This window comes from Castanea sativa, chromosome 4, assembly GCF_040712315.1.
Source record: "Castanea sativa cultivar Marrone di Chiusa Pesio chromosome 4, ASM4071231v1".
NCBI classification, from domain to species: Eukaryota; Viridiplantae; Streptophyta; class Magnoliopsida; order Fagales; family Fagaceae; genus Castanea; species Castanea sativa.
In genome coordinates, this window is record NC_134016.1 from 17,959,977 (window position 1) to 17,971,053 (window position 11,077).

Genomic DNA, 11,077 nt, shown 5'->3' on the forward strand with positions numbered 1-11,077 from the left:
TTCAAAATGGTGTGCTCTACTCTATAGGACATAGAGGATGTCATTGTTTTGTGTATAATAGTCCTTCACTGATTGATGTTTGTTGGTATATTTTTCTTGCATAATTTGAAGCTGTTGGGTCGTTTGATTATTGGCGTAAATGCATTTTTAGTCCCTACATTTTGACTCGATTTCTATTTTGGTCCTTACATTTTATTTTTACCATTTTTTAGTCCCTAAACCAATTAACACGTGACACTTAAGTCCTTGTCGTCACCCAACTAACAGAAAATGCTGACGTGGCTAATGGAAGAATTAAAATATTATAAAAAATGCCACATCACCCATGCCACGTCAGCATACAAATTAAAAAAATTAATTTATTAATTTTAACTAAATAAAAAATTAAAAACAGAATTAAAATCTAAAATTCACATGAATTAAAATCTAAAAGTTTATTGAACAAGAACACCAAGAACCCCAACCCAGATCTAAAAGTTTCCTTCTCTCTCTGTCTCTTCTTTCTCTCTCAATTTGGACTCACAGGTAAGCAAAAAATACAAATTCTCAATTCATAAACATTCCTGTCCTTGTTGGAAGAAATCACCCGAAGCCAATCCCTCATGTTGTGCTTCTTCAAGTACTTCTTAGTCAAGTATTTAAGATACCTGAGAAACACAAAAAAAGAAAAAAGAGGTGTAAACCATACGTGCCTTATATACACAAAACATAAGCAACCATTTCACAATTATATCTTTCCTAATTCTAGCAGCGTACATGATGATGATGCCACTAGGAATGTAAATGAGCAAAACCAAACTGAGTATTAAACTAATATAAAACAAGTTCCTAAGATTTGTTGAGTTTTGTTGGTGATTCCAAACCAAAAGAGCTCGGTAATCTAAATTCGAATTCGAATCACACTAAAAATACTTTAAATGCAAGATCTAATTTGAGAGACGGAAATACCGTTTGGAGAAGTTGGAGTCGGAGGTGACGGAGATCTTGTTCTTCTCGCAGGAGACGATGACGGAGTCGCCGAGAGCGCAGGCCTTGCTGCCGACCTTGATGCGTTCCTGGAGGAACTTCTCAAGGGAGGCGATGTCCATGATCTTATCCTCCACCGGCTTTGCGCAGTCGATAACCAATTTAATAGGAATGTTTATGAATTGAGATATTTCAACCCAAATCTAAAAGTTTCTTTCTCTCTCTCTCTGTCTCTTCTTTCTCTCTCAATTTGGTGTTGAATGGATGTTTGTTGTTGTTTTTTTTTTTTTTTTTAATTTCTGGGTTGGTGTTCTTGTTCAATAAACTTTTAGATCTTAATTCATGTGAATTTTAGTTTTTAATTTTGTTTTTAATTTTTTATTTAGTTAAAATTAATAAATTAATTTTTTTTAATTTGTATGCTGACGTGGCATGGGTGATGTGGCATTTTTTATAATATTTTAATTCCTCCGTCAGCCATGTCAGCATTTTCTGTTAGTTGGGTGACGGCAAAAACTTAAATGTCACGCGTTAATTAATTTAGGAACTAAAAATGGTAAAAATAAAGTGTAGGGACCAAAATAGAAATCGGGTCAAAATGTAGAAACTAAAAGTGCATTTACGCCTTGATTATTCTGAGGTAATATATTGTTGGTTTTGGTTTGCACCCTAGGCCTAACTATGCAACTTGTCTTTGTTTGATTGTAAAACCCCCTTCTTCTAACCTAGGCGAATTTCATCTCAAACCCCTTATACGATACGATGAACAAAAAATAAAATAAAAATTTTATAAGTTGAACTAATTTAATCATGTCACTTTTTTTTTTTATACAAGATAGAAATTCTACTCTAACCTAATCTCTCCCTCCTAGAGACTTGAACCCTGGCCCTTGGCCCCCACACCCCACAAGCACTTATACTTATGGAGTGACCATCGCATCAAGGGTGTGCGGTGGTTAATCATGTCACTTGATTTAAACAAGTTAGATGATTATTAAATAAGTCATGTTAACAATTATTTTATTGCTAGAGATTGGAAATATTTTCTTAACTAATTTGGAAGAAATTAAATTTTATCCATCCGATATTGTGTAATCTTTGAATTTGCAAGGAAAGTTTATATATATAAATGATAGGGATAGTAATTTCTAGTTTTATTATCAACGTTTCATTAATTTCAAAATTATCATGTTCAAATTGATTTTCTTAAAAACACAAATTAAGAATAATAATAAAAAGAAGACAAATGATTAAAACGCAAATTGGAACAAATGAAGGGGAAAACACTTTCCTTAAATATATTTAACACCATTTTCTACATCTCATCCATAGTTATAAAATCCGGACCGGACATTGACCTAGTCTATGAACCAGGTCATTGGGTCTCTGGTTCAACTAGTGGATCACTGGTCAAACCGCAAAGTCAAATTAAAAACTTTTAAAAAAAAAAAAATAAATATATATAAAATTAATTTTGTGAAATTACAACATTAATATGTAAATTTAAAGAAAAAGGCATATGCCTAAAATAAACTCACCATTATAAATTCACAAGTAAAATAAACGAATGTCATAAGATTGTAATAAATTTTGTGCTAAACAAAATCTTGTTACATGTATTAAAATTTTGGATATAAAAAAGGGCAAATCTCAAACTACATAAACAAAAGAAGAGAAAAAAAATGTTAAAGACTTAAACTTAGACCAATAAACAAATAAATAAAGCACAAAAAAACAAACAAAAGAAGAGAAAAGAAAGTTTAAGCAATAAACTATGTAACATATATTGATATACTCATACCTATGTCCTAACTAGCTATGTGAAACTGAAAAGTGATATGTTATTAAATTACCATATTATCATAAATTAAACAGTAAACAAGTGAGAGAGCAATACTTTTTTTTTCTTTAGGTTTTCTCTTATTTAAATTACCATATTATCATACATTAAACAATAAAGAAGTCAATGGAGTGGACCTATTAATGTAATTTTACACAATTCACAAACCAAGCTGGGTTATTAAAACTCAACCGGATCACATGGTTTGCTTAAAACCTGCCGGGTTTTACTGGTTTTGACCGGGTTTTTTGCACATCTGATCCAATTATTGACCTAGACCGGCCTATATGCTGAGTCATTGAGTTACTAGTCACTGGTTATAACTTATAACTATAAATAATCAATAATTTTTATACATTTTGAGACATACCAAAATAGAATAAAGAAATAATAATTTGAAATAGTGGGGGTCTTATCATTGCTATTTTTAGACTTTTCAATTTTTATTAAAGTATTAAAGGGGTAGTCAATTCCATTTAGCTAGACTGGTAAAGTTTTTGATAGTGGAATAAGAGATCTAAGTTTAATCTCTGGCTACACAAAAAACTGATTGGTGTCTTGGTCTGATAATAAAAAGCTATTATCAGGAGCAGATGCTATAGGTTGAAATGCTCTTAAAAAAGGTATTAAAGGATTGTACATAACACCACTAAGGCATGGGAGAATGCATAAGTGCATAAGTAGCTGTGAGATAAGGGAGAGCAGTTGATGGCTAAGAGGCTTTGTCCTAGTCAGTGCCAAAGGAGCGATTGCCTTAAGAAGGAAGTAAGATTTACACCTGACATGGTACTCAAGCATTACCAAGAAAGGACAGTGACTTTTCAGAGCTGAAGGCTATGAGGACATCCCTTATTTGATGAATGCATGGTGAGTCACCTTGGAGACACATGTACCAATCACAATATTCTTGATGACCCTATTAATGACCAAGACTTGTCTCCCAAACAGTGGCAAAACTACCTACCTACGGGTACTAGTGCCACGTTGGTGTCATCCTTATCCCTTAGTCAGAAGATAACTTCACAGCTATAAAAAGATCTTAAGAGAGAGATTGTAATAGTTTGACACCTGTCCTTGTACTCAGCCATATTTCTTAGAATATAAAAGGAACATGCAGTTAAACTTATAAGGCAAGAACCCAACTAGATATTTTGAGATAAAAGTGGAGAGTTGGTAGAAAGAAAAAGGCAACTCCATTGTAAACTAATCTCTTTCGGATAAATAATAGAAGCTAAGCCGAGCAAGAATGTTGTGTTCTTGCTCAAATCATGGTTTTTTTATCCCTTCCCTAAGGTTTTCCACGTACGTACTATGTTGTCTTGATAGTAAGTTTCTTATTGTTCTTTAAATGTGCATCTTTTTCATGTTCTACCATTACTTTCTTTGTTTCTTGTCTGAGTATCATGCGAAAGCTTGCATTTTATTGAGCTTTCTCATGTAAATGTACTGTTAGATAACTTATTTCACTATCACAAATAAGCTTAGATCTAACTTGCACGTACATTTTTGGTGACTTCACTGGGGACCTTTGGTTACTTTTCATTTTAAAGTGTTTGTGTACATTTTTTTTAGCACTTAACCTTTTCGCGGATTCAATTGTTCAAAAAAGAATTTGCGGAGAAGAGAGATATTTTTACCTATATTTTTTTTAGTACAATTTGTAGAATCGAATACGAGTGAAGCGCGAAAGAAGGCTTGGACTTATTAAACATGCGCAGATATAACTATCTTATAGATACGCCCCCCCTTATTATAGCTCTATTCGGTACAACGCATGTCGTGTTCTATCAAAATCTCGATTTTATACCTAAATGAAAATTTGTATAAAAATTGAAGCACGATAATTTACCGAGAATTTCCTATAAGCATCATAGACAGATAAGATACCCGATTAGATTTAGATAAGATTTGTGTAACAAGTTATGTTCTGGGGTTTACATATATTCATAATTGCTGTTATTATTATGATTGAAATTGAGAAGGATTTCTTTATTGATTAATTAGTTACGTAGCAGTTTGGATTTTCTTATATCATTAGTAAAACACAATTTTCTATTCAAACCCGGGAATCATTCCTAAATTTTAATTCACATTTAATAGTTAATGGTTCCAATTTGTTCTGAATTTTTGCTTTGTGACTGAAAATACACAATCGGTTTTTCAATAGAAAAGGGGAGGGTTTTTTTTTCAATATTGTGTTTGTTTTAAGATACTATACAAACAATCGAAGATATATATCCAATCCAAAGAGAAAGGTAAGTATTTATTTTTTTTAGGAAAGGGGATTATTAAATAAAAGAGGATTCCAGATACAAGTACAAAAACGAATACCCCCCCCCCCCGAAAAAAAAAGTGGAATATTTTCATATATTTTTTTGTACCGTTTTGGCGACATGGCCGAGCGGTAAGGCGGGGGACTGCAAATCCTTTTTCCCCAGTTCAAATCTGGGTGTCGCCTAATCAACAAAAAAAATCGGCGTACCTTATTATATATTATATTTTGCTGATATAACTTAACAAACTTTTCCAGCAGAAGTAAGGGGGGGAGAGTCCTCTTGATACTTGCTTGATTCTATAAGCATCTCCGGCGGTTCTGTTCTCTAAAATGATGTAAATCCTTGCGGAAAGATTATATTAGTGAATATTGAAAAGGGATCGTTAAATCTTGATATGACAACTCTTCTATTACTAATGCTTATTAATTGAATCTTGAATTTATTTGGATAGACGAACGGGGAATGGAATTATTCGTTGCGGAAAAGTCGAAAGATACTTTGTTTGTATGTTTGTATACAGACTCATGAAATTCTCTAAGTGCTCCGGCAATCAATTTAATATGATATAATTGAATAGATAATCGACTTTTACTTATATATTATATTATTTTTACTTATTATTCTTTTATAAAGTTATAAAGAAAGTACAAGAAGAAATTCTTTCTTTTCTGTAACCCCTACCCCAGTCAATAATGTAATAGACTATCGTCCCATTATTTCGCAGAGATATTGACTGGTGTGGGTGAGAACCATCGGTCAGAACCAAGCACAGACCATATATTCATGCATTCTGAAGGCACAGAGTCATCAGGTGGAACTGCTTATCGTGAAAGCAGGGAGATAATGGTTGCTATTGAAGAACTTCAACGTTCTCAAGCTGCTATGTAGGCAAAATTTCAGTCCTTACGTCAGGAGACAGCCATAACTCAAGCTCCTCAAGGACCTCAGAGGTCTCCTCACTTGACTAGAGAGGACATACATGCTATGCTGTTTAAAGCTAAGAAGATGGAAAGTGTTGTTTATGTTGATACCAGGCCTCCTTATCTTGAAGAGATAGCTGGGAAACCTTACCCTGCTAACTACACACCTCCTATATTCCCCAAGTATAATGAGATAACAGGGAATGCTAGAGAGCATATCAAACGATATGTAGACTCGCTGACAATTCATTCCCATGATCATGAATTGAGACTCAGAGAGTTCTCTAAGTCCTTGGAAGGTCAAGCTTTTACTTAGTATACTAGCCTTGCACCATTGTCAATTTTAAGTTGGAACGATTTGGCAACACAGTTCATGAAAAAGTTCTTTGCTTTGGAAGAAAGGCTTACATTGTCAAATCTATAACACGAGAAGCAAAGGATATCTGAGGGGATGCTGGAGTATATTCGTAGGTTTCGAGTTCTCTCTTTGTTGTGTTATGATCCTGGGGAGGAAGAAAGGCCGGTGCATGTTTGTATTGTAGGTATGTTGTACGAATATCGACCTTACTTGGAGAATCTTCAGATCTCTAGCTTTACGAGACTTGTAGAAGCCGCAAGAAGGACAAGTATGTCTCTAAGGAAGCCGTCAAAAGGTTCAACTTCACAAAATGTGAATGCTTCTAGACAACCATGGAGGAGAGAAAATAAGAAAGTGGTAATTGTTGTGACTGAAGAGCCAAAAAAGGTGGCCAAAGGAAAGAAGAGGGACAGAATTCCTCCTCTTTTTATTGTGTCCACTGAAGAGTTATATAGCATCCTAGAAGCTTGGGTGAAAGATGGTGTAGAGGAATTGCCTAAATGCAAGCATGAGCCTACAGAAGAGGAAAAGCAAAGTCCACTTTATTGAAGGTATCATAAGAGATGTGACCACCATACTATGGATTGCTATGCTTTAAGAAACATCTTTCATGACAGGGTAGCCAAGGGAGATTTGGTTATCAAAGCTGGAAAGAGAGTTGACCCAAGAAAGTGTAGGCCAAAGGTGGCAATGACTTTCTTCCTAGGTCATGAGAATCCTATGGAGGAAGAAGCAGAAAACATGGCTAGCAATAGTTCAATACCGCCATTACTGGTAGATGACGAGATGATAGTGAGAATCCAACAAGAATATAAAACACATTCCTTTCTTGAAGGAATAGGTCTTAGACCAATGGCTAGAAGAGAAGCAGCCCAAGCCTTGACCAGAGTGATGGAAAGGAAACATGAAGTGGCCATTGTTGAAGGGAGTTTGATGCAAGTGGCATATCAGGAAGCAAAGGATTCAATCACTTTTTATAACAAAGATCTAGTCAACCGTGTTGTTGATGGCAATAGATCTTTGTATGTTACTGCCTTTGTGGGAGCATCTCAAATCAAGAGAGCATTGGTAGATACTGGTGCATCCACAAATATTCTACCTCTTCCAACTTTTGATGCCTTTGGATTCTGAGAGAAAGAACTATTCTAGAGCCAATGTAGGTAGCAAGAATAGGAGCTTTACAGCAGAATACCCTTGGGCATGTATCCTTGGACCTTAGGGTTGGCCCAATTCGAGCACCTACTCTCATGCTCGTAATGGAAGGGAACACATCCTATCACATCATTCTAGGTCGTCCTCGCTTAAGGGCGCACAAATCAGTAGCTTCCACATATCATCAATGTGTGAAGGCCATTTGAAGAAACAAGCAAGTAATCATTGAGGCTACTAAGATGCCTTTTGATAAAGCACAGCTTCATTTTGCTGAAGCAGCTTTGTATCAAGAATATGAACCTGAAGGCGAGAATAAGATTCTTCCTTTCAATCCTATTGCTTTGCAAGAAGAAGAAGAAGAAGAAGAAAAAGAAGAAGAAGAAGAAGAAGAAGAAGAAGATGATGATGAAGTGGTAGGACCAGAAAGGCCTTCCAAGATAAGAAGGATCACCGAGCCTAATGGCCGGGTAGTATATGAATTTTGACAGTTAAAGGAAAGGGATAAGGAGGATAGCGAGCCTAATTCCCTTAATCCAATACAATAGCTAGAGGAAGTTCATGCAGCTGAGAAGTGTGTGAAAGAAGCTCCTGAGTGAATGAATGATGGTGTCAAGAATGTGCAGGAAGAGCTTGTTGAAGTCAATTTGGGTGAAGATGAAGAAGGTGAGAAAATGGAAAAGATTAGTAAGAATCTGCCCGAAAAAGAGAGAGGAAAGCTGATAGCTTTGTTAAAGGAGTAAAAGATGTCTTTGCTTGGAGTTACCAAGAGATGCTAGGTTTGAGTCCGAACTTGGTAGTGCACAAGCTGAAGGTGGATCCCAATGCTAAGCCTATGAAATAGCCACCGAGGAAGTATCGTTTGGATGTGGAAGAAAAGATAAAGCTTGAGGTGCAGAAGCTTTTAAAGAAGTATCGTCTGGTTAGCTAATATAGTTCTTGTAAAGAAGAAAAATGGCCAGATAAGAATCTGTGTGGATTGTTGGGATCTCAATAAAGCTTTCCCAAAGGATGACTTCTCACTTCCTAATGTTCATATCCTGGTAGACACAGTAGCTGGTCATGAGCGTTTCTCTTTTATGGATGGTTATAGCGGGTATAATCAGATCCTTATGGACCTAACAGATGCTCCGAAAACTGCTTTTAGAACACCCTTTGGAAATTATTTCTATAGGGTGAAGCCTTTTGGATTGAAGAATGTAGGTGCAACATACCAGAGAACCATGACGTTGATCTTTGGAGATATGCTGCATAAGCAGGTTGAAGCTTATGTGGATGATCTTGTAGTAAAAACGAAAAATCCTTTTAAGCATTTGGTGCACCTGAAACAAGTCTTTGAAGATGCAAGGAGCATAATCTTAAGATGAATCCTTCCAAGTGTGCCTTTGGAGTATCTTCAGGGAAGTTTTTGGGGTTTCTTGTTCATTAGAGGGGAATTGATTTAGACCCTATGAAAGCTGAAGCAATAACTACTCTCAGTCCTCCTACAACCCTGAAGGAGTTGAGAAGCTTTGTGGGAAAAGTTTCTTTTTTAAGAAGGTTTATTCCAAGATTAGTTGAGATTTTAAAGCCTCTTATGGAGCAGACACAGAAAGGAGTAACTTTCGTGTGGTGTGATCAATGTTAGAAAACATTCAAGAAGATTTAGATGATATTGGCGGATCTCCACACTATGGTAGCCCCTGTGTCTCTGTAACGAGAAACAGAGATGCTTTCTAAGGAAGTGAACAATGGAGGAAAACCACCCTTCAAGGCAGAATAAGGTCTAGTTGTCCAGTCAGTTGGGTCATCTAACACTTTGCTAAGGAAACTGTTGGAAGATACTGCTATTTTATTCCAACGCCAAGAGCGTGGCAAACCTTAGGGTGTTGGCAGACTGGTTTTATAAGAGCTTAACACTCTAGGGACAGAAGCATAATTCCTAAATCCCATAACCATATTTGTAAAAAAGCAATGGGTACAAAAGTTTCAACTTGAAATCTACCCTAGGAACGTTGAAAATCAAGAGTAAAATGATCTAGGTGAGAGTACAAAGTTCCTAGAAAATATGGGGCAAGGGGGAAAAATTGTACTCTAGCTAGTTTGACACCTACAGGGAAGTGCCTGTTGAGAATCTTTTCATGTGGATATCTCTCAAATAAATGGCGGGAAAGCAGAAAGGAAATAAAGGCTTCAAGTTCATAGGAACTAGAGCTACCGTCTCCAACAACAAAGTCAGTGCCTTTCTTCAGGGAATCTCCATTGGCTTCCTCATCCACGCCATGAGCATATTCCCTCCAGAAATACCTGATCCATCCCCAAGCTTTGGAGCCTTTGTCTCCGCCAACACTGGCATCTTCTGGTACTTTCTCGCTAGGGGCTTTCCCTCTCCTCATTGCCTCCAAAATTGGTTTCTTTAAAGTTTTCTTTACTGCATCTTCAAGGAACTTCACAGCCTTGGATTCATTAGGGGATAGAGAAGTGTTGACTACCTCACCATCTCCGAACAAGGGAAGTCTCAATATCTCATAAACATCTTCTAGAGATATAGAGATTTCTTGACAACCTGTAAAGAATGTATGAGTAACAGATGTCCAGCGATACTGAAGAGAAAGTAGGCTTTGACTGTCCTTGCTGATCTTTAAATTGGAGAATACAAGAATGGTTTCTACAAGCTTTATTCCTTGCAAGATGTTCATGTAGGGAGGATGAGCTAATACCCTTCGACACCAACTTCTCCAACCTCTAGAAACTGAAGTGTGAGATTTGAAGACCACATCTATGGTAGGAGCAAAATCTCCTCTGCAGGTACCAAGCCTTGGGAATGTGCTTCAATTCTAGGTCCATGGTTAAAAGATCATCGGGTTCCCCACATGCTATGCAAGGAGGGTCTTCAAAACAAATGGTAGAGTCTCAATCAAGACTTTTATCAAATAGGTAATCTTCAAAGAAGGGAGGTATGATCCACTGTTCTTCTATGGAAGGATTTTCATCCCCTCTAAGAAGAGGTTTGTTACCATTTGAGGTAGAAGATTTTGCAAATTTGGCTGAGCTAGATTGAAGATCACATTTTGCACCCATGGTTTTATCTATGATAAGAGTTTTGGGTTTCGGGTTAAAGAAAGAGAAGAAAAAGATAAGGGAAAAGGGAGGAAAATAAGGAAGGAAATATTTTTTTTCCCTTTATACTTTGAGAAGCTAGTGTTTCCCTGCAAAAGAAATTGGTTCAAAATCGGAGACATCTTTTCAAAATTGGCACTTGTCAGCATGGGAAAGAAAATAAATTTCTGACAGAAAGTGGCAGTTAATGGTGCTAAGATCAAGAAACTTGCCTTTATAGTCCAAAGGCAAAGGCGCAACCCTTCGCTAACAGGTATGATTTAATTTATCGCATTTCACATTTTATTAACTGATATGTTTATTTTTGTGTGTTATGCAGGAATTTAATGCGTTGTAAAATAAACATACAGTTCAACATAAAAGAAAAACAATAAACATATGGTAAATAACTTCCTTTATTTTATATACTTTTGTGTTTAAAAGTTTTTACAAAACAGAAAAGAGGGATTTACATGGTTTGACTCTTTTG

The 11,077-nt window shown here is 36.1% G+C and overlaps 1 non-coding gene across 1 annotated transcript; it reads left to right on the forward strand.

The window, feature by feature from the left end:
* Positions 1 to 5,193: 5,193 nt before the first annotated feature.
* Positions 5,194 to 5,264, forward strand: TRNAC-GCA (transfer RNA cysteine (anticodon GCA)). The gene has a single exon. It is a non-coding gene; the product is annotated as a tRNA-Cys (tRNA).
* Positions 5,265 to 11,077: the final 5,813 nt, after the last annotated feature.